This window comes from Pecten maximus, chromosome 5 (assembly GCF_902652985.1).
Source record: "Pecten maximus chromosome 5, xPecMax1.1, whole genome shotgun sequence".
Classification (NCBI taxonomy): domain Eukaryota; kingdom Metazoa; phylum Mollusca; class Bivalvia; order Pectinida; family Pectinidae; genus Pecten; species Pecten maximus.
In genome coordinates, this window is record NC_047019.1 from 45148949 (window position 1) to 45175926 (window position 26978).

Here is a 26978-nt window from a genome sequence, read left to right on the forward strand (position 1 = left end):
ACTCCGTGTAAAGTTATACACCACTAACTATGGACTCTCCGTGTAAAGTTATACACCACTAACAATGGACACTCCGTGTAAAGTTATACACCACTAACTATGGACACTCCGTGTAAAGTTATACACCACTAACTACGGACACTCCGTGTAAAGTTACACACCACTAACTATAGACACTTCGTGTAAAGTTATACACCACTAACTATGTACACTCCGTGTAAAGTTATACACCACTAACAATGGACACTCCGTGTGAAGTTATACACCACTAACTATGGACACTCCGTGTATGATCACACGCCTCTAACTATGGACACTCCGTGTATGGTCACACAAACTTTGATAAATATATTGATTTGTTCTCATAATGTTGCGGCTTTATTGTATAATTCCAATCCATTCACTCCAACGTAATGTCAATGCAACATTTTGTAGTTATTGTGTTTCTTACAAAAACTGACCGACATCGACGTAATTTAAATAAAGACCATTTGTTAACTGAAAATATTCAAACTTTGAACATTTCATTGAACACGTGGTAAAGTTGACAATGTTTACCAGGCCATTGTGTGTAAGACTACAGTGGGTAACCCCTCAGCTGGGAACTGTGTTTAAAGCCCACAATATATCATAGTTCAGCGTACAATATAGTAGATGTATGGAGTGATTGATTGATATACAGATCGAACTATTGAGCATTGAGTGGAGTCATTTGTCGACTTCTGGGCGCGTTGACGGGCCATCAGTCCGAGGCTCGCAGGGGTACAATGTGATTGGAGCTATCGGAGAAGTTGTGCCGGGTGAGTGGACATACACAGACATTCCTAATTATCTATTGTCTCCAGGGATATCTGCCTGTTGGTCATAGGCACACGGTTCCTGTAGTGTTGTCACACGGCGAGTCACACACTTTACTTACTGGTCAGAATTCAAGTGCAGTGCATTGATTTTTCGAAGACCCCGGCCTCCCGTTTAAATTTCTCGGTGATTAGAAATTTGAGACGACACTTGAATTTTTAAATGACCGCGGAGTGAATGGAGCAATTAAAGGGATCAGTGGAAACTGTTAAACACTGGCATGGTTTTAAATGTGCCATTACAAATTTCGAGGATATGATGGATATTATACGTGTTCTTTAAATGATTGTGAGCCTTTCAATACTGTTTCGTAGTACTTTATTTTCTGACACAAAGGTTCTACTCCGCCTTCTGTAATGAGAACTTGCGGAACCTTTTAAATTCGGGAAGATTGTATGGATGGTGATGGGGTAAGTGATGAGACTGGAACCTGGCGTGCCAGCACCTATCAGCCTGGATCACAAGCGAGCCTGTACCTTTAAGACAATGGAGATGCCAGTAAGCCTTGTAAGATCCCATACTCACCATTGGTCGTTTCCGAGTACGCCGAGGCACCGCCCTGTCGCCTCCTCCCCGAAGGTCCGTGGGCTGGATCTCTGGCACATCATCTCCTACCGCCCACGTGACCGGAAACGACCAGTCATGGTTCCCCCAGTCAATACTCCGGAGAGTCTGAGCCGGTCAGAGTCATGCTCAGATATAAGTTCCCAGAAAGAACCACGGACATCACATAACTCAGGGAAGAGTTCGGCAGGAACTGGACAACGGATTCCAATCCTTGGTCCGACTAGACAACAAACGGAAATATACTTCAAAAACGTCCGAAGGAGAGAAAGAACGAGCTGTTCGTAAGTATTGTTTATAACATCTTCCTTAACATTATCAGTATATCTTAACTTGTAGTCGGGTATCGGGGATAGGACATCTCAGTGATACAATGCCGTCTTATTGGTACTACATGTATGTCAACTCATCGGCACAACGTCGATCGGTACAATGCCGACCTCTTATACAGTGTCGACATTAATGGTTGTGTGATGAAGATGGGCGGTGTAGATACAGTGTCGACATTAATGGTTGTGTGATGACGAGCGCCGTGTAGATACAATGTCGACATTAGTGGTTGTGTGATGACGAGCGTGGTGTAAATACAATGTCGACATTAGTGGTTGTGTGATGACGAACGTGGTGTAGATACAATGTCGACATTAGTGGTTGTGTGATGACGAGCGTGGTGTAGATACAATGTCGACATTAGTGGTTGTGTGATGACGATGGGTGGTGTAGATACAATGTCGACATTAGTGGTTGTGTGATGACGAGCGTGGTGTAGATACCAATGTCGACATTAGTGGTTGTGTGATATTATGAATATATCTATAACATCAGCGCCTGGCCTTATTTATCTCACGCGAGACTGACGGTTGTCGTCCAAATAATTCCGTTGTTACCAAACAAGGACGCGTTTAAAGAATCCTTTTCACTGCTGACATGAAAAATGAAGACAATGTTTGATATCTCCTAGGAGTATGTTCCTAGTACAGACATTAGCCCTCGCCAGGTAGCTTGAAACCTGGGACCACTCCAGAATTTACGATCTGTGAATTGATTATGTCACCTAACTCATTAAACGTGATATCCCGGTATAGTAACCTTAAACATTTTACACTATCAAACAAGTTTTAATACCATACGATAGTGACACCATACAGCAGGTTTATAGCTGTACCATACGATAGTGACACCATACAGCAGGTTTATAGTTGTACCATACGATAGTGACACCATACAACAGGTTTATAGTTGTACCATACGATAGTGACACCGTACAGCAGGTTTATAGTTGTACCATACGATAGTGACACCATACAACAGGTTTATAGCTGTACCAAACGATAGTGACACCATACAGCAGGTTTATAGTTGTACCATACGATAATGACACCATACAGCAGGTTTATAGTTGTACCATACGATAGTGACACCATACAGCAGGTTTATAGTTGCACCATACGATAATGACACCATACAGCAGGTTTATAGTTGTACCATACGATAGTGACACCATACAACAGGTTTATAGTTGTACCATACGATAGTGACACCATACAACAGGTTTATAGCTGTACCATACGATAGTGACACCATACAACAGGTTTATAGCTGTACCATACGATATTGACACCATACAGAAGGTTTATAGCTGTACCATACGATAGTGACACCATACAACAGGTTTATAGTTGTACCATACGATAGTGACACCATACAGCAGGTTTATAGTTGTACCATACGATAGTGACACCATACAGCAGGTTTATAGTTGTACCATACGTTAGTGACACCATACAGCAGGTTTATAGTTGTACCATACGATAGTGACACCATACAGCAGGTTTATAGTTGTACCATACGATAGTGACACCATACAGCAGGTTTATAGCTGTACCATACGATAGTGACACCATACAACAGGTTTATAGCTGTACCATACGATAGTGACACCATACAACAGGTTTATAGCTGTACCATACGATAGTGACACCATACAACAGGTTTATAGCTGTACCATACGATAGTGACACCATACAACAGGTTTATAGCTGTACCATACGATATTGACACCATACAGCAGGTTTATAGTTGTACCATACGATATTGACACCATACAGCAGGTTTATAGCTGTACCATACGATATTGACACCATACAGCAGGTTTATAGTTGTACCATACGATAGTGACACCATACAGCAGGTTTATAGCTGTACCATACGATAGTGACACCATACAGCAGGTTTATAGCTGTACCATACGATAGTGACACCATACAGCAGGTTTATAGTTGTACCATACGATAGTGACACCATACAACAGGTTTATAGCTGTACCATACGATAGTGACACCATACAGCAGGTTTATAGTTGTACCATACGATAGTGACACCATACAGCAGGTTTATAGCTGTACCATACGATAGTGACACCATACAGCAGGTTTATAGTTGTACCATACGATAGTGACACCATACAACAGGTTTATAGCTGTACCATACGATAGTGACACCATACAGCAGGTTTATAGTTGTACCATACGATAGTGACACCATACAGCAGGTTTATAGTTGTACCATACGATAGTGACACCATACAGCATGATTAGGTACAACTTACAGTAGGTTTAGTTAAACCATACAACGGGTTTAGTTAAAGCATACAGCATGTTTGATAACACCTTACAGCAGACTTGGTTACCTTACAGCAGGTTTAGTTTTACCTTACATCAGGTTAGTTACACCTGAAGTACTAAACTGGACTTCACTGTAGGTGCACTCAGATATACAGATATACTGTTTTAGTGACAATTACACGTACTACCGGAATTCTGGTCACGGTGTTCGGGACATCCATGTATCCCGGGGGAGAGCGATACATGGAGGATGTAATATTTTTGTAATCAAACTCCATACATGCATGTTAACACTTGCAATCAATTATCGACTGGAATTATTAGTTTTGCAATAAAGCAATACACCTCTCCAGCGAGATCTTTAAAACGTTTATACAATACCGGTCACGTGCCACCATGGTCACAGGATTAGGTTTAATGTTTATAAGACCAATATTTTTTATCAGTCCAATCTTCATCAGTTTCAGGGGCTTTCAGTCAGTGTACTTCTATACGTTTGAGGATTATACACAAGCGAGGCGATATTCCTTTGAAATGTTATTGATGTTTGAAGAGGGAGTAAAGTTACACAGTTGAAACTGTCGGGTTAGAATGCATGTCACTCAGGTATAACATCAGACAAATGTTCTATATAACTGTCATTAGATATGGTGACAGTTGTGAAGTTAAGGATAGGGAGATTGACGACCTCCCCAATGATAAGGTGTTAACTGTGCTAATTGTCTTTAGAGTAGACTTGTACGTACAATTGTACAACACTGACTACATCCTTAGTATAGACTTGTACGTACACGTGTACAACACTGACTACATCCTTAGTGTAGACTTGTACGTACACGTGTACAACATTGACTACATCCTTAGTGTACACTTGTACGTACACGTATACAACACTGACTACATCCTTAGTGTACACTTGTACGTACACGTGTACAACACTAACTACATCCTTAGTGTAGACTTGTACGTACACGTATACAACACTGACTACATCCTTAGTGTACACTTGTACGTACACGTGTACAACATTGACTACATCCTTAGTGTACACTTGTACGTACACGTATACAACACTGACTACATCCTTAGTGTACACTTGTACGTACACGTATACAACACTGACTACATCCTTAGTGTACACTTGTACGTACACGTGTACAACATTGACTACATCCTTAGTGTACACTTGTACGTACAGATGTACAACACTGACTACATCCTTAGTGTAGAGTTGTACGTACAGATGTACAATACTGACTACATCCTTAGTGTACACTTGTACGTACACGTGTACAACACTAACTACATCCTTAGTGTAGACTTGTACGTACACGTATACAACACTGACTACATCCTTAGTGTAGACTTGTACGTACACGTATACAACACTGACTACATCCTTAGTGTACACTTGTACGTACACGTGTACAACACTAACTACATCCTTAGTGTACACTTGTACGTACACATATACAACACTAACTACATCCTTAGTGTACACTTGTACGTACACGTATACAACACTGACTACATCCTTAGTGTACACTTGTACGTACACGTATACAACACTAACTACATCCTTAGTGTAGACTTGTACGTACAGATGTACAACACTGACTACATCCTTAGTGTACACTTGTACGTACACGTATACAACATTAACTACATCCTTAGTGTAGACTTGTACGTACACGTGTACAACACTGACTACATCCTTAGTGTACACTTGTACGTACAGATGTACAACACTGACTACATCCTTAGTGTACACTTGTACGTACAGATGTACAACACTGACTACATCCTTAGTGTACACTTGTACGTACACGTGTACAACACTAACTAAATCCTTAGTGTACACTTGTACGTACACGTATACAACATTAACTACATCCTTAGTGTACACTTGTACTTACACGTATACAACACTGACTACATCCTTAGTGTAGACTTGTACGTATACGTGTACAACACTGACTACATCCTTAGTGTACGCTTGTACGTACACGTATACAACACTAACTACATCCTTAGTGTACACTTGTACGTACACGTATACAACACTGACTACATCCTTAGTGTACACTTGTACGTACACGTATACAACACTGACTACATCCTTAGTGTACACTTGTACGTACACGTGTACAACACTAACTACAACCTTAGTGTACACTTGTACGAACACGTATACAACACTAACTACATCCTTAGTGTAGAGTTGTACGTACACGTATACAACACTGACTACATCCTTAGTGTAGAGTTGTACGTACACGTGTACAACACTAACTACATCCTTAGTGTACACTTGTACGTACACGTATACAACACTGACTACAACCTTAGTGTACACTTGTACGTACACGTATACAACACTAACTACATCCTTAGTGTACACTTGTACGTACACGTATACAACACTAACTACATCCTTAGTGTAGACTTGTACGTACACGTATACAACACTTACTGTAATATGAACGCCTTCTATTACACTGTAAATAAACCTTTCCTTTCTATTCTCAAATAAACACTTCAAAAATGTCCAATCGCGATTCAAAAGGACACAAGTTTAACCTTAATTGAATACTCGACCCCGTTTGTTTGGGAAGTGTACTAGTATTCGGGTTTTTAAAAACCAATCAAACAACTTCAGTTTACATTGTAACGTTTTCAATTTAGCATTTTAAGGTTCTTAGAAGTATCACTCGCAAAAATATATACATTTTTTTGTATGTAAAGTTGAGAGAGAAAGTCAACCTTACCAAGATTTTTGGATGAGTTTTCTATTGCTAGTTTTGGGGAGTCTCATTGCGAGTTTTGGCTGAATTCCATTGTGAGTTTCATTGTATGATTTAGTTTCATTGTACGATTTAGTTTCATTGTATGATTTAGTTTCATTGTATGATTTAGTTTCATTGTATGATTGTTTCATTGTACGATTTAGTTTCAATATATGATTTAGTTTCATTATACGATTTAGTTTCATTGTATGATTTAGTTTCATTATACGATTTAGTTTCATTGTATGATTTAGTTTCATTATATAATTTAGTTTCATTATATAATTTAGTGTACCGCGACCATTATATAATCATTAAACACCATTGATACCGATTGTTCAAATGTATTACTTCATAAAATTGTTTATCTGACAATCTGAAGTAAACGGACCTGTTCACGGGTCATTGACGAACGAAGCACAATTGCTACTCATGTTTCAGGACGGGTCTTTCATGGCAGGGAACATCTTCGCTTACTAGGCTCATGGTTTTTTGGGTTTTTCAAATAGATCTACTTACAAGCAAATGTAAAGTTTTTCAGCACGCCATCTAATGCTCCTTCGAATGAGCGTCAGAACTGATGATGTCATAATTTACGACATGCTTACTCCCAGTAAAATAATGACGTTACGTTATTGTGAACAACGTCATATGGCGCGTGCAAGCTGTCTATGTGAGATCGATTTAACCTTATGCAGTATGTGAGAAATATTGAGGAAAATTAACTAAAGTGAAGTGCGAATTCCCGCTAAATTTTTGTTCGGGATGCAATTTTAAACGTTCAAAGAATAACAGAATCTACCTCTACCTTGATGACGTAACCGAGACATATCGAACCCCCGGAGAGGGGTACTGGTCATGATTAGACACGGTCTGTCGGTATAGTACGTACGTTAGAGAGGAGTACTACCATGACTAGACACGGTCTGTCGGTATAGTACGTACGTTAGAGAGGGGTACTACCATGACTAGACACGGTCTGTCGGTATAGTACGTACGTTAGAGAGGGGTACTACCATGACTAGACACGGTCTGTCGGTATAGTACGTACGTTAGAGAGGGGTACTACCATGACTAGACACGGTCTGTCGGTATAGTACGTACGTTAGAGAGGAGTACTACCATGACTAGACACGGTCTGTCGGTATAGTACGTACGTTAGAGAGGAGTACTATCATGACTAGACACGGTCTGTCGGTATAGTACGTACGTTAGAGAGGAGTACTATCATGACTAGACACGGTCTGTCGGTATAGTACGTACGTTAGAGAGGGGTACTACCATGACTAGACACTGTCTGTCGGTATAGTACGTACGTTAGAGAGGAGTACTATCATGACTAGACACGGTCTGTCGGTATAGTACGTACGGTAGAGAGGGGTACTACCATGACTAGACACGGTCTGTCGGTATAGTACGTACGTTAGAGAGGAGTACTACCATGACTAGACACGGTCTGTCGGTATAGTACGTACGTTAGAGAGGAGTACTACCATGACTAGACACGGTCTGTCGGTATAGTACGTACGTTAGAGAGGGGTACTGGTCATGACTAGACACGGTCTGTCGGTATAGTACGTACGTTAGAGAGGAGTACTACCATGACTAGACACTGTCTGTCGGTATAGTACGTACGTTAGAGAGGGGTACTGGTCATTCATTCATTCATATCTTTATTTCCTCCATAAGTGAAGAGTTACATGAACAAATAAGAATACAAACAATAATAGGTGCAAAGTAATGACAAAAAGGTGAGCGGACATATTTTAGAGACAAGGGAGAAAACAAGATAAATAAATATATGATAAATAAATAAATTGATGGACAAAAATGTTCACGAGATACTACCATTAGTCAAATTATAGACACATGTTAATTTACAGGGAAGCATAAGCTTATTTGTTGGCTACCAACAATTATATTTCAGTATATCTATTGTATAAGTACAGGTATAAGTGCAGATATAAATTTACACCAATACAGGAAATGTTACAGAGTATATAATAATGTGATTACTGAAAGGTCAGGGCAGATACTTTATCTGCGAAATAAAGACAATCTTGAACGAAAGAATATACGACGTCATCCTCACCAAGAGCAAGAACAATGTTATCATTTGGACGGCCAAGAATGATATTGATTTGTTCTTCCCTGTCCGCTTGGTCTAACAGAACATATACAAGGACAGGATAAATATTCACAACTTTTGTAAAAAATGCATCTCTAATTGTGACAATATCTATATTTCTACAATCTAAAATACAATGGGCAACAGCATCTGGGACAGATAAATTGCATTTAGCACAGTGCAGCTCACAGTCAGGGGGAGTAATCCATAATTTGGAAACGCGTTTACAAATACCAGATAAAAATGGAGAGACTTTGGAAATGGACCACAAAATCGACGGAGAAAATTCCATGTGAATATTCCTAAACCTGCGCAACTCACAATTTAAAGACAAACGCTGTTTCCATTGATTACTTTCCTCAAGAAGTAGAACATGTCTAACAATATGTTTCCATGTGTATTTGCTTGGTATGCATGTTGACTCTAAGTAATCGTACACAAATGACTGCAAATCGTATTTATGAAAAATCTTCCACACGTCGAAAATAAAACCTGTTTTTGACTTATATATACCTAAATACATATGGTATAAACGTAACAAAAACAACTGCTTCGCCGTACATACAGACTTAACATTACATATAGCAGCAAAAAATCTTAACTTACATTGTTCAATATATACAGAGAGAGATACTAATCCTAACATTCCCAATGCAATATCTGACCTGGTACGTATCGGAAAATTCTGTAAAAGTTTTGCGCATAGATGGTGTGTAGTCTCTAGTCGCCGCAAATCAGTTAAAGAAAGCGCGAACCAAAGCTCACAACCAAACAAAGCTCTAGAAAGAACAATAGATTTGTAAAGTTTCAAATTTGTAAGAGGATTAATTCCTGTGCCAAGTAAGTTGCACTGCATAAGCGCAAAGGTTTGTCCACGCAGCTTATGCACAATTTCGTCTATTTCAGGACGACCAGGTCGAAACTTGTCCACGTGAATACCAACATGTGTAGTATAAGAGGACTCTAGTACCTCTTTTGACCCAAGGAACCACTTGCGTTTCGTATTTACAAAAGCATTTCTTTTTTCATTAAAAACAATAACAACAGATTTCGAAGCGTTGTATTCAAATCTCCAATTACAGCTATATATATGGCAAGCATGCATTAAGTTATCAAGATCACGTTTGGATAGTGAGAGAAGAACAATATCATCTGCTTGAGTAGGACAAGTGACGTTAACGTCTTGAATAGAAAATGAAGACTTAGAAGCACATAATTCATTTAACAAATCATTAATATACACAGAATAAAGCCAAGGAGAAAGAATACTCCCTTGCCGGGTTCCTTGACATATGGGAAACCATTTTGAAATAAAACCTTGATAAAGAACTGCACTGTACATATCTTTATATAATGAAACAATGACATTAATAAAATCACGTTTAAAACCTAGAGATATAAGTTTGACAAACAGACCCTTATGCCAAACGCAGTCAAAGGCTTTGGCAGCATCCAAAAAACAAGAATACAATTTACTGTTGTTTTCACCAGAGTAAATAACAGATTCATGTACAAGATATGACGTCATAGTGCTACTGACGTTTTTCTGAAAGCCATTTTGTAAAGGATTAACTTTAAATAGGTTTTCATTAACTAGTCTGTTGAGGATGAGTTTTTCATAGACTTTCAGAATAACAGGCATTAGAGAAATAGCTCGATAACTGTTAGGGTCAGATTTTGGCTTATTATGACCTTTATAAAGTGTGCAGATAATGCCCCTTTTGAGATCCTTCGGAACAAAAAATAAATTTTTAAAAGCATTAAAAAGTTTACATAGACAATGGTAAACACGATCATCTGCAAAAATAAGATGTTCATAAACAACTAAGTCAACACCTGCAGCTTTACCACGAGGGAGATTAATACAGACAGTTTTGACCTCAACAGAAGTGAAATCAGTCAGCGAAGTGTTGCTACATTGAGAATCGTTTTCCATAAAACTTTTAAAAGCGTTCTCGACTTCCAATCTAAATGAATCGTTATAATTTACATTAAATGATTCTGTGTAAATTTTTGAAAAATAATCTCCCCAGTGCAGTGCAAGAATAGGTGGATCTCTCACAGTAACGTCTTCAAATTTCATTTCCGCCCCAGAATTACCACACGAGTCCTTGCGTCGAGACTTAATCATCGACCAAAACGATTTCTGATTCAAGTCAGCTGAAGATTCTAACTCCGTATTTAAGTTCACTAAATGAGCTTCTGAGAGCTGTCTATGTTTTAAACGAAACTTTCGTTTTGCCTCCTTATATCGAACAAACGAAATAGAGTTAGAGTCACGAGGTCTTCCGTGGGAAATCCATACACACCGAAGTCTCCACATTTCCTTATGCAAGGCCTTCAGATCACCCTTCCAGTAGGGTTTCAGGAATGAACGGAATTTGCGTTTCTTAAGCGAAGCCTCCGACGCAGAGTATAGACAAGATGTAATATCTCTGGTAAATATTTCAATGTCTTGTTCAGATGCCAAGACGCGTTCGCACAAATCAGACTTTACTAAATGTGAATGGAGTGATTGGCGAAAGGTTTCGGAGTAATCAGAACCATCAGCTGAATTCCATTTAAATGAGGTACGCGGCAATTGCTCACACGTGGTTGACATGTCAACATGGAAACATAATTCACAGAAAATTGGACGATGATTAGATACATCAAGATAATTCTCGTTGAGCACTCGACATTCCTTAATAAGGTCATGTTTGCTGGATTCAATGATCAAGTGATCAATCAGGGAAGATGAGCCGTCATCAGAGTGAACATAAGTATGAGTAGGACCCTTGCACAAACAGGAAGTTGTTACCGCGAAAAGTTGATGACGATTCAAAACAGCTTGAAGTTGGTGACCTCGGTTGTTCTCGTATCCGTTGATTCTGGGTCCACTTAACCGTGCATTAAGATCGCCCATGATAATAACTGAACCTTCAGAAAGGAACGACGCGCAGAATTCATTTAATTTGGCAATATATTCGGAGAAAATGTCTGCGCCATAACGGGATGTCGGGAGATAAACTTGAATAACGAATACCACGCTAGAGTTCAAAGTAAGTTTCAATATTGCTATTCGGTCATTGGCGGAATCAATTACCGTCACCCGGCTTGAAAGACCTTTACGCCACAACAAAGCGACGCCTCCTTTACGCCTCCTGTCGTGAGCGAGAGGATGAAGTGAAAAGTCAGAGATAACATGACAGTCAAAATCACTATGAATACTCTGAAACAGATGTCTTTGCTCATCAAGTAGCCAGTGCTCTGATATGCCACATATGTCGACTTTATGTGAAGTGAGGGCAGTGTTGAGATGCGAAGCCGCTGACATAATGCCAGTAACATTCCAGGACATTAACCGGATTGAAGCCATGACGAAAAGAACAACAGATAAATGAAAAGTCGTATGCTTAACTGTTATCATTGACATTAGAGGACTCAACACTTTCACCATAGTACTGGTTTTTAGAATACCATTTCCTGATTCGCAGTCCGCTAGGCCAGAAGTTTTCAGATTTTGTCTTTGCGACGTCAGACGAGAGTATGTTAACTTGAGCAGAAACACTGTGCTTTATCTTACTTTTCATGATGCGAATGAAAGTAGCAGATACTCCGCGTTCGTTTAGATAAGACTGAATATCATGGAATGTACATGACGCTGACATGCCAGAAAGGAAAAGACGGGTAGTCTTGTTCCTCACCACGGCCGTGAATCCACTCGAAGAGGGAGGATCTGGAGACTTGCTAGGTCCAAGCTTACCAGAAGATGTCGGCTGAGGGGTGGGAAGAACAGAATGATTACCCTGCTGACGAGAAGAAGTCGACTTCTTACTGCTATCCTTGTTCAAGGAAGAGTTCCTGGAGTCTGCCAGACGCCGACCATTACCTGAAGTGTCGTGAGGAGTTTTAGACGGCAAATAATGATTACCAGCCACTGGCTCGCCTGGAGATTCCTTACTCTCTATGGGAACGGATGACCTCGGAGCATCATTCGACTGGGGTGTTTTTGTCGAAACCTTTCTTAGCTGAGGAGAGTCGGGCAATGACTCAGAAGGATTAAGAGCATCAGATACAAATTTCCGAACTCCATTTAATTGAGCACCTATCTCCTCGGCGAAACCACTGATAGCAACGTCGACTTTTCTTCTGGTTTCAACTTCGATCTCGTGAATATTAGCATCAGTTGTCTTGGCTCGCGATTTTACTGAAGCAACAGAGTCAGATACGGAAGAAAGGGATGACTTGCAAACAGATAAATCATTTTCAACACAAGACAGTTTACCTTTGATTTCCTTAACGTCGTTGTGTAGTGACTTCACGTTGGCGAAGCGTTCATCGTTGATTCTAGTTAACCCAAGAGTATTTCCTTTAACAGACTGGTTAATATCGGCGATATCGCTTCCAACAGACTTCCTGAACCGGTCTAGAGACAAGGTTTTTGACGCAATCAGATGTAACCTATCAGACAAACCTTTCATCTCAGAACCGTTTGAAATATCATTAGCGAAAACTTTGTCTATCACTTGAATGGAAGAGTTCAAGTCACTCCGGAGAAAATCCAAGTCTGACTTAATGGATTTTTGATCGTTCATAATCTTTTCCATTTGAACATTGAGATGCTCTTGCAACTCGTGTGTGATTTTCCTTAGATTTGCCATTTCATATTTTATGGAGTCAATATCAGCACACATACTTGATACACTATTATCTTCGATAACAGAAGTTTCGTGTTGACTGTTCTTAATAGAGTTTGTAGACACCTTTTGCGAGGAAAATAACTCGTTGAGATCACCATCATGGTCCCCTTGTAGAAACTGATGAAGGACAAAACAGTCACGAGCATATTTTACCTGGGCTGAAGACTTTGTGGTGGTCTTTCTACAAACAAGACGAGTTGATGGACAGTCTTTCAAATGCTTTGCATTATCGTATAAAATTGCACGGTACCATGCAATTTTACTTTCCGAGTTACCGGCGAGCTGTTGCAGTGTCGTGATATAGACATCTTTGGGTAGACCAAAAAGAGCGCTGTCAAACGCACTTGACTCATCTACCTGGGAGCCACATATACTGACACTAAACCTTTCATTAGCAGAAGAACAAGCGGGCAAACTGACAGGAGCTAGCTCCGTATATGAGACATTGGAATCACAATTTTCGCCCATTTTGTACGCGTAAAGCTTTCAGTGCCGCAAGAGGAGTGAAAATTCAGTCAAAATTGGGAATACCAATTGGCCACCGTGCAACAGAACTGTAGTCAGTGTGAGCGGACCAGCGGAGCGTGACGAAATTTTGGCGATGACCGTTGTCTATATATGTCACGCTATCTATTCATACAGGTAAATGTAGTGTGTGTATATATATACTATATAATAGTATAGAGCGTCAATCAACACATGGTCAAAAGTCACATTACAAACTCGAAATTCACAAAATACGGAATTGAAATGGTCCCGAACACTTACTGCAACAATGGAGTATTCAGCAAATCTTAATTCTTACTTGAATACCATCTTCCAAGCCAAAAAAGTCCATTGAACTGACGAGAGAATTTTATAAGCACCGCCATAACCAAGGGCCGTAGCTGTACCAAACGATAGTGACACCATACAGCAGGTTTATAGTTGTACCATACGATAATGACACCATACAGCAGGTTTATAGTTGTACCATACGATAGTGACACCATACAGCAGGTTTATAGTTGCACCATACGATAATGACACCATACAGCAGGTTTATAGTTGTACCATACGATAGTGACACCATACAACAGGTTTATAGTTGTACCATACGATAGTGACACCATACAACAGGTTTATAGCTGTACCATACGATAGTGACACCATACAACAGGTTTATAGCTCTACCATACGATATTGACACCATACAGAAGGTTTATAGCTGTACCATACGATAGTGACACCATACAACAGGTTTATAGTTGTACCATACGATAGTGACACCATACAGCAGGTTTATAGTTGTACCATACGATAGTGACACCATACAGCAGGTTTATAGTTGTACCATACGTTAGTGACACCATACAGCAGGTTTATAGTTGTACCATACGATAGTGACACCATACAGCAGGTTTATAGTTGTACCATACGATAGTGACACCATACAGCAGGTTTATAGCTGTACCATACGATAGTGACACCATACAACAGGTTTATAGCTGTACCATACGATAGTGACACCATACAACAGGTTTATAGCTGTACCATACGATAATGACACCATACAGCAGGTTTATAGTTGCACCATACGATAGTGACACCATACAACAGGTTTATAGCTTTACCATACGATAGTGACACCATACAACAGGTTTATAGCTGTACCATACGATAGTGACACCATACAACAGGTTTATAGCTGTACCATACGATATTGACACCATACAGCAGGTTTATAGTTGTACCATACGATATTGACACCATACAGCAGGTTTATAGCTGTACCATACGATATTGACACCATACAGCAGGTTTATAGTTGTACCATACGATAGTGACACCATACAGCAGGTTTATAGCTGTACCATACGATAGTGACACCATACAGCAGGTTTATAGCTGTACCATACGATAGTGACACCATACAGCAGGTTTATAGTTGTACCATACGATAGTGACACCATACAACAGGTTTATAGCTGTACCATACGATAGTGACACCATACAGCAGGTTTATAGTTGTACCATACGATAGTGACACCATACAGCAGGTTTATAGCTGTACCATACGATAGTGACACCATACAGCAGGTTTATAGTTGTACCATACGATAGTGACACCATACAACAGGTTTATAGCTGTACCATACGATAGTGACACCATACAGCAGGTTTATAGTTGTACCATACGATAGTGACACCATACAGCAGGTTTATAGTTGTACCATACGATAGTGACACCATACAGCAGGTTTATAGTTGTACCATACGATAGTGACACCATACAGCAGGTTTATAGTTGTACCATACGATAGTGACACCATACAGCAGGTTTATAGTTGTACCATACGATAGTGACACCATACAGCAGGTTTATAGTTGTACCATACGATAGTGACACCATACGACAGGTTTATAGCTGTACCAAACGATAGTGACACCATACAGCAGGCTTATAGTTGTACCATACGATAGTGACACCATACAACAGGTTTATAGTTGTACCATACGATAGTGACACCATACAGCAGGTTTATAGCTGTACCATACGATAGTGACACCATACAGCAGGTTTATAGTTGTACCATACGATAGTGACACCATACAGCAGGTTTATAGTTGTACCATACGATAGTGACACCATACAGCAGGTTTATAGTTGTACCAAACGATAGTGACACCATACAGCAGGTTTATAGTTGTACCATACGATAGTGACACCATACAGCAGGTTTATAGTTGTACCATACGATAGTGACACCATACAGCAGGTTTATAGTTGTACCATACGATAGTGACACCATACAGCAGGTTTATAGTTGTACCAAACGATAGTGACACCATACAGCAGGTTTATAGTTGTACCATACGATAGTGACACCATACAGCAGGTTTATAGTTGTACCATACGATAGTGACACCATACAGCATGATTAGGTACAACTTACAGTAGGTTTAGTTAAACCATACAACGGGTTTAGTTAAAGCATACAGCATGTTTGATAACACCTTACAGCAGACTTGGTTACCTTACAGCAGGTTTAGTTTTACCTTACATCAGGTTAGTTACACCTGAAGTACTAAACTGGACTTCACTGTAGGTGCACTCAGATATACAGATATACTGTTTTAGTGACAATTACACGTACTACCGGAATTCTGGTCACGGTGTTCGGGACATCCATGTATCCCGGGGGAGAGCGATACATGGAGGATGTAATATTTTTGTAATCAAACTCCATACATGCATGTTAACACTTGCAATCAATTATCGACTGGAATTATTAGTTTTGCAATAAAGCAATACACCTCTCCAGCGAGATCTTTAAAACGTTTATACAATACCGGTCACGTGCCACCATGGTCACAGGATTAGGTTTAATGTTTATAAGACCAATATTTTTTATCAGTCCAATCTTCATCAGTTTCAGGGGCTTTCAGTCAGTGTACTTCTATACGTTTGAGGATTATACACAAGCGAGGCGATATTCCTTTGAAATGTTATTGATGTTTGAAGAGGGAGTAAAGTTACACAGTTGAAACTGTCGGGTTAGAATGCATGTCACTCAGGTATAACATCAGACAAATGTTCTATATAACTGTCATTAGATATGGTGACAGTTGTGAAGTTAAGGATAGGGAGATTGACGACCTCCCCAATGATAAGGTGTTAACTGTGCTAATTGTCTTTAGAGTAGACTTGCACGTACAATTGTACAACACTGACTACATCCTTAGTATAGACTTGTACGTACACGTGTACAACACTGACTACATCCTTAGTGTAGACTTGTACGTACACGTGTACAACATTGACTACATCCTTAGTGTACACTTGTACGTACACGTATACAACACTGACTACATCCTTAGTGTACACTTGTACGTACACGTGTACAACACTAACTACATCCTTAGTGTAGACTTGTACGTACACGTATACAACACTGACTACATCCTTAGTGTACACTTGTACGTACACGTGTACAACATTGACTACATCCTTAGTGTACACTTGTACGTACACGTATACAACACTGACTACATCCTTAGTGTACACTTGTACGTACACGTATACAACACTGACTACATCCTTAGTGTACACTTGTACGTACACGTGTACAACATTGACTACATCCTTAGTGTACACTTGTACGTACAGATGTACAACACTGACTACATCCTTAGTGTAGAGTTGTACGTACAGATGTACAACACTGACTACATCCTTAGTGTAGAGTTGTACGTACACGTGTACAACACTAACTACATCCTTAGTGTAGACTTGTACGTACACGTATACAACACTGACTACATCCTTAGTGTAGACTTGTACGTACACGTATACAACACTGATTACATCCTTAGTGTACACTTGTACGTACACGTGTACAACACTAACTACATCCTTAGTGTACACTTGTACGTACACATATACAACACTAACTACATCCTTAGTGTACACTTGTACGTACACGTATACAACACTGACTACATCCTTAGTGTACACTTGTACGTACACGTATACAACACTAACTACATCCTTAGTGTAGACTTGTACGTACAGATGTACAACACTGACTACATCCTTAGTGTACACTTGTACGTACACGTATACAACATTAACTACATCCTTAGTGTAGACTTGTACGTACACGTGTACAACACTGACTACATCCTTAGTGTACACTTGTACGTACAGATGTACAACACTGACTACATCCTTAGTGTACACTTGTACGTACAGATGTACAACACTGACTACATCCTTAGTGTACACTTGTACGTACACGTGTACAACACTAACTAAATCCTTAGTGTACACTTGTACGTACACGTATACAACATTAACTACATCCTTAGTGTACACTTGTACGTACACGTATACAACACTGACTACATCCTTAGTGTAGACTTGTACGTATACGTGTACAACACTGACTACATCCTTAGTGTACGCTTGTACGTACACGTATACAACACTAACTACATCCTTAGTGTACACTTGTATGTACACGTATACAACACTGACTACATCCTTAGTGTACACTTGTACGTACACGTATACAACACTGACTACATCCTTAGTGTACACTTGTACGTACACGTGTACAACACTAACTACAACCTTAGTGTACACTTGTACGAACACGTATACAACACTAACTACATCCTTAGTGTAGAGTTGTACGTACACGTATACAACACTGACTACATCCTTAGTGTAGAGTTGTACGTACACGTGTACAACACTAACTACATCCTTAGTGTACACTTGTACGTACACGTATACAACACTGACTACAACCTTAGTGTACACTTGTACGTACACGTATACAACACTAACTACATCCTTAGTGTACACTTGTACGTACACGTATACAACACTTACTGTAATATGAACGCCTTCTATTACACTGTAAATAAACCCTTCCTTTCTATTCTCAAATAAACACTTCAAAAATGTCCAATCGCGATTCAAAAGGACACAAGTTTAACCTTAATTGAATACTCGACCCCGTTTGTTTGGGAAGTGTACTAGTATTCGGGTTTTTAAAAACCAATCAAACAACTTCAGTTTACATTGTAACGTTTTCAATTTAGCATTTTAAGGTTCTTAGAAGTATCACTCGCAAAAATATATATACATTTTTTTGTATGTAAAGTTGAGAGAGAAAGTCAACCTTACCAAGATTTTTGGATGAGTTTTCTATTGCTAGTTTTGGGGAGTCTCATTGCGAGTTTTGGCTGAATTCCATTGTGAGTTTCATTGTATGATTTAGTTTCATTGTACGATTTAGTTTCATTGTATGATTTAGTTTCATTGTATGATTTAGTTTCATTGTATGATTTAGTTTCATTGTACGATTTAGTTTCATTGTACGATTTAGTTTCATTGTATGATTTAGTTTCATTGTATGATTTAGTTTCATTGTATGATTTAGTTTCATTGTATGATTTAGTTTCATTGTATGATTTAGTTTCATTATATAATTTAGTGTACCGCGACCATTATATAATCATTAAACACCATTGATACCGATTGTTCAAATGTATAACTTCATAAAATATTTTATCTGACAATCTGAAGTAAACGGACCTGTTCACGGGTCATTGACGAACGAAGCACAATTGCTACTCATGTTTCAGGATGGGTCATTCATGGCAGGGAACATCTTCGCTAACTAGGCTCATGTTTTTTGGGGTTTTTCAAATAGATCTACTTACAAGCAAATGTAAAGTTTTTCAGCACGCCATCTAATGCTCCTTCGAATGAGCGTCAGAACTGATGGTGTCATAATTTACGACATGCTTACTCCCAGTAAAATAATGACGTTACGTTATTGTGAACAACGTCATATGGCGCGTGCAAGCTGTCTTTATTATACCTTTACGTTTTTTTCTCTATATAAAAGTAATGTGATAATTTAACTATCAGCCTCGAGAGGATTGCGCATGTGTTTCCCGGACTATCGCACCGTGTGACAGTTCGAAAAAACTGTCACACGGCAAACTGTCACACCCCTGCTATAACGTCGTCAGAACGTTTGAAAGACACAACGACATGCAAGCGCTTAATTGACACAGATTGTTTGTTGTTGCAAACGGTAGCCTAACATTTTGTTTTCTCTCACGAAACTGTCAACACATACGTTTTCAAAACGCCACAGACGTAGAGATCGAGTCATTATTAACGGGTAGAGATAGCCAAAACACTAAAAGGGTCATACAAACGTCTGTCAAGTTAATGGAGGACTATATAGCAGATTATCATACCAGCACAAACATCTATATAGAGAAAAAAAACGTAAAGGTATAATAAAACAGTTATCAAATGGGGGTAATTCGGGCAATAGTTGTTTTGTCAGTCCCTCATCAACAACGGTTGCCCTCGGGCTAAAGCCCTCGTGCAACAGTTGTTGCTTCGGGTCTGACAAAATTACTATCGCCCTCATACCCATTTGATAACTGTATCATGTCAGATCGATTTAACCTTATACAGTATGTGAGAAATATTGAGGAAAATTAACTAAAGTGAAGTGCGAATTCCCGCTAAACTTTTGTTCGGGATGCAATTTTAAACCATCAAAGAATAATAGAATCTACCTCTACCTTGATGACGTAACCGAGACCTATCAAACCCCCGAAGAGGAGTACTGGTCATGACTAGACACGGTCTGTCGGTATAGTACGTACGTTAGAGAGGGGTACTACCATGACTAGACACGGTCTGTCGGTATAGTACGTACGTTAGAGAGGGGTACTACCATGACTAGACACGGTCTGTCGGTATAGTACGTACGTTAGAGAGGGAGTACTACCATGACTAGACACGGTCTGTCGGTATAGTACGTACGTTAGAGAGGGAGTACTACCATGACTAGACACGGTCTGTCGGTATAGTACGTACGTTAGAGAGGGGTACTACCATGACTAGACACTGACTGTCGGTATAGTACGTACGTTAGAGAGGAGTACTAGTCATGACTAGACACTGTCTGTCGGTATAGTACGTACGTTAGAGAGGAGTACTAGTCATGACTAGACACGGTCTGTCGGTATAGTACGTACGTTAGAGAGGAGTACTGGTCATGACTAGACACGGTCTGTCGGTATAGTACGTACGTTAGAGAGGGGTACTACCATGACTAGACACGGTCTGTCGGTATAGTACGTACGTTAGAGAGGAGTACTACCATGACTAGACACGGTCTGTCGGTATAGTACGTACGTTAGAGAGGGGTACTGGTCATGACTAGACACGGTCTGTCGGTATAGTACGTACGTTAGAGAGGGGTACTACCATGACTAGACACGGTCTGTCGGTATAGTACGTACGTTAGAGAGGGGTACTGGTCATGACTAGACACGGTCTGTCGGTATAGTACGTACGTTAGAGAGGAGTACTACCATGACTAGACACGGTCTGTCGGTATAGTACGTACGTTAGAGAGGAGTACTACCATGACTAGACACGGTCTGTCGGTATAGTACGTACGTTAGAGAGGGTACTGGTCATGACTAGACACGGTCTGTCGGTATAGTACGTACGTTAGAGAGGAGTACTACCATGACTAGACACGGTCTGTCGGTATAGTACGTACGTTAGAGAGGGGTACTGGTCATGACTAGACACGGTCTGTCGGTATAGTACGTACGTTAGAGAGGGGTACTACCATGACTAGACACGGTCTGTCGGTATAGTACGTACGTTAGAGAGGAGTACTACCATGACTAGACACGGTCTGTCGGTATAGTACGTACGTTAGAGAGGGGTACTACCATGACTAGACACGGTCTGTCGGTATAGTACGTACGTTAGAGAGGGGTACTGGTCATGACTAGACACGGTCTGTCGGTATAGTACGTACGTTAGAGAGGGGTACTACCATGACTAGACACGGTCTGTCGGTATAGTACGTACGTTAGAGAGGAGTACTACCATGACTAGACACGGTCTGTCGGTATAGTACGTACGTTAGAGAGGAGTACTGGCCATGACTAGACACGGTCTGTCGGTATAGTACGTACGTTAGAGAGGGGTACTACCATGACTAGACACGGTCTGTCGGTATAGTACGTACGTTAGAGAGGGGTACTACCATGACTAGACACGGTCTGTCGGTATAGTACGTTAGAGAGGGGTACTACCATGACTAGACACGGTCTGTCGGTATAGTACGTACGTTAGAGAGGGGTACTGGTCATGACTAGACACGGTCTGTCGGTATAGTACGTACGTTAGAGAGGGGTACTGGTCATGACTAGACACTGTCTGTCGGTATAGTACGTACGTTAGAGAGGAGTACTGGTCATGACTAGACACGGTCTGTCGGTATAGTACGTACGTTAGAGAGGGGTACTGGTCATGACTAGACACGGTCTGTCGGTATAGTACGTACGTTAGAGAGGAGTACTGGTCATGACTAGACACGGTCTGTCGGTATAGTACGTACGTTAGAGAGGGGTACTACCATGACTAGACACGGTCTGTCGGTATAGTACGTACGTTAGAGAGGGGTACTACCATGACTAGACACGGTCTGTCGGTATAGTACGTACGTTAGAGAGGGGTACTACCATGACTAGACACGGTCTGTCGGTATAGTACGTACGTTAGAGAGGAGTACTGGTCATGACTAGACACGGTCTGTCGGTATAGTACGTACGTTAGAGAGGAGTACTGTCATGACTAGACACGGTCTGTCGGTATAGTACGTACGTTAGAGAGGGGTACTGGTCATGACTAGACACGGTCTGTCGGTATAGTACGTACGTTAGAGAGGGGTACTACCATGACTAGACACGGTCTGTCGGTATAGTACGTACGTTAGAGAGGGGTACTACCATGACTAGACACGGTCTGTCGGTATAGTACGTACGTTAGAGAGGAGTACTACCATGACTAGACACGGTCTGTCGGTATAGTACGTACGTTAGAGAGGGGTACTACCATGACTAGACACGGTCTGTCGGTATAGTACGTACGTTTTAGAGGGGTACTACCATGACTAGACACGGTCTGTCGGTATAGTACGTACGTTAGAGAGGGGTACTACCATGACTAGACACGGTCTGTCGGTATAGTACGTACGTTAGAGAGGACTACTGGTCATGACTAGACACGGTCTGTCGGTATAGTACGTACGTTAGAGAGGAGTACTGGTCATGACTAGACACGGTCTGTCGGTATAGTACGTACGTTAGAGAGGAGTACTACCATGACTAGACACGGTCTGTCGGTATAGTACGTACGTTAGAGAGGACTACTGGTCATGACTAGACACGGTCTGTCGGTATAGTACGTACGTTAGAGAGGGGTACTACTATGACTAGACACGGTCTGTCGGTATAGTACGTACGTTAGAGAGGGGTACTACCATGACTAGACACGGTCTGTCGGTATAGTACGTACGTTAGAGAGGAGTACTGGTCATGACTAGACACGGTCTGTCGGTATAGTACGTACGTTAGAGAGGAGTACTACCATGACTAGACACGGTCTGTCGGTATAGTACGTACGTTAGAGAGGGGTACTACCATGACTAGACACGGTCTGTCGGTATAGTACGTACGTTAGAGAGGGGTACTACCATGACTAGACACGGTCTGTCGGTATAGTACGTACGTTAGAGAGGAGTACTACCATGACTAGACACGGTCTGTCGGTATAGTACGTACGTTAGAGAGGAGTACTACCATGACTAGACACGGTCTGTCGGTATAGTACGTACGTTAGAGAGGGGTACTACCATGACTAGACACGGTCTGTCGGTATAGTACGTACGTTAGAGAGGAGTACTGGTCATGACTAGACACGGTCTGTCGGTATAGTACGTACGTTAGAGAGGGGTACTACCATGACTAGACACGGTCTGTCGGTATAGTACGTACGTTAGAGAGGAGTACTACCATGACTAGACACGGTCTGTCGGTATAGTACGTACGTTAGAGAGGGGTACTACCATGACTAGACACGGTCTGTCGGTATAGTACGTACGTTAGAGAGGGGTACTGGTCATGACTAGACACGGTCTGTCGGTATAGTACTGTCATGACTAGACACGGTCTGTCGGTATAGTACGTACGTTAGAGAGGAGTACTACCATGACTAGACACGGTCTGTCGGTATAGTACGTACGTTAGAGAGGGGTACTACCATGACTAGACACGGTCTGTCGGTATAATACGTACGTTAGAGAGGGGTACTACCATGACTAGACACGGTCTGTCGGTATAGTACGTACGTTAGAGAGGGGTACTGGTCATGACTAGACACGGTCTGTCGGTATAGTACGTACGTTAGAGAGGGGTACTACCATGACTAGACACGGTCTGTCGGTATAGTACGTACGTTAGAGAGGGGTACTACCATGACTAGACACGGTCTGTCGGTATAGTACGTACGTTAGAGAGGGGTACTACCATGACTAGACACGGTCTGTCGGTATAGTACGTACGTTAGAGAGGGGTACTGGTCATGACTAGACACGGTCTGTCGGTATAGTACGTACGTTAGAGAGGGGTACTACCATGACTAGACACGGTCTGTCGGTATAGTACGTACGTTAGAGAGGGGTACTACCATGACTAGACACGGTCTGTCGGTATAGTACGTACGTTAGAGAGGAGTACTACCATGACTAGACACGGTCTGTCGGTATAGTACGTACGTTAGAGAGGAGTACTACCATGACTAGACACGGTCTGTCGGTATAGTACGTACGTTAGAGAGGAGTACTACTATGACTAGACACGGTCTGTCGGTATAGTACGTACGTTAGAGAGGGGTACTACCATGACTAGACACGGTCTGTCGGTATAGTACGTACGTTAGAGAGGGGTACTGGTCATGACTAGACACTGTCTGTCGGTATAGTACGTACGTTAGAGAGGGGTACTACCATGACTAGACACGGTCTGTCGGTATAGTACGTACGTTAGAGAGGAGTACTGGTCATGACTAGACACGGTCTGTCGGTATAGTACGTACGTTAGAGAGGGGTACTACCATGACTAGACACGGTCTGTCGGTATAGTACGTACGTTAGAGAGGGGTACTACCATGACTAGACACGGTCTGTCGGTATAGTACGTACGTTAGAGAGGGGTACTACCATGACTAGACACGGTCTGTCGGTATAGTACGTACGTTAGAGAGGGGTACTACCATGACTAGACACGGTCTGTCGGTATAGTACGTACGTTAGAGAGGAGTACTGGTCATGACTAGACACGGTCTGTCGGTATAGTACGTACGTTAGAGAGGAGTACTACCATGACTAGACACGGTCTGTCGGTATAGTACGTACGTTAGAGAGGGGTACTACCATGACTAGACACGGTCTGTCGGTATAGTACGTACGTTAGAGAGGAGTACTACCATGACTAGACACGGTCTGTCGGTATAGTACGTACGTTAGAGAGGGGTACTACCATGACTAGACACGGTCTGTCGGTATAGTACGTACGTTAGAGAGGGGTACTACCATGACTAGACACGGTCTGTCGGTATAGTACGTACGTTAGAGAGGAGTACTACCATGACTAGACACGGTCTGTCGGTATAGTACGTACGTTAGAGAGGAGTACTACTATGACTAGACACGGTCTGTCGGTATAGTACGTACGTTAGAGAGGGGTACTGGTCATGACTAGACACTGTCTGTCGGTATAGTACTGTCATGACTAGACACGGTCTGTCGGTATAGTACGTACGTTAGAGAGGGGTACTACCATGACTAGACACGGTCTGTCGGTATAGTACGTTAGAGAGGGGTACTACCATGACTAGACACGGTCTGTCGGTATAGTACGTACGTTAGAGAGGGGTACTACCATGACTAGACACGGTCTGTCGGTATAGTACGTACGTTAGAGAGGAGTACTACCATGACTAGACACGGTCTGTCGGTATAGTACGTACGTTAGAGAGGGGTACTACCATGACTAGACACGGTCTGTCGGTATAGTACGTACGTTAGAGAGGGGTACTGGTCATGACTAGACACGGTCTGTCGGTATAGTACGTACGTTAGAGAGGGGTACTACCATGACTAGACACGGTCTGTCGGTATAGTACGTACGTTAGAGAGGGGTACTGGTCATGACTAGACACGGTCTGTCGGTATAGTACGTACGTTAGAGAGGGGTACTGGTCATGACTAGACACGGTCTGTCGGTATAGTACGTACGTTAGAGAGGAGTACTACCATGACTAGACACGGTCTGTCGGTATAGTACGTACGTTAGAGAGGGGTACTACCATGACTAGACACGGTCTGTCGGTATAGTACGTACGTTAGAGAGGGGTACTACCATGACTAGACACGGTCTGTCGGTATAGTACGTACGTTAGAGAGGGGTACTACCATGACTAGACACGGTCTGTCGGTATAGTACGTACGTTAGAGAGGAGTACTGGTCATGACTAGACACGGTCTGTCGGTATAGTACGTACGTTAGAGAGGAGTACTGGTCATGACTAGACACGGTCTGTCGGTATAGTACGTACGTTAGAGAGGGGTACTACCATGACTAGACACGGTCTGTCGGTATAGTACGTACGTTAGAGAGGGGTACTACCATGACTAGACACGGTCTGTCGGTATAGTACGTACGTTAGAGAGGAGTACTACCATGACTAGACACGGTCTGTCGGTATAGTACGTACGTTAGAGAGGGGTACTAGTGACTAGACACTGTCTGTCGGCTAGTACGTACGTTAGAGAGGGTACTACATGACTAGACACGGTCTGTCGGTATAGTACGTACGTTAGAGAGGAGTACTAGTCATGACTAGACACGGTCTGTCGGTATAGTACGTACGTTAGAGAGGAGTACTGGT

The 26978-nt window shown here is 41.4% G+C and overlaps 1 protein-coding gene across 1 annotated transcript in view; it reads left to right on the forward strand.

Moving 5' to 3' along the window:
* Window positions 1-740: 740 nt before the first annotated feature.
* Window positions 741-26978, forward strand: part of LOC117328161 — a 55141-nt gene continuing 28903 nt past the window's right edge. The window contains exon 1 of the mRNA XM_033885558.1: window positions 741-1706. The gene's annotated coding sequence lies outside the window, so the exon portion shown is untranslated. The remainder of the gene's footprint in view (window positions 1707-26978) is intronic.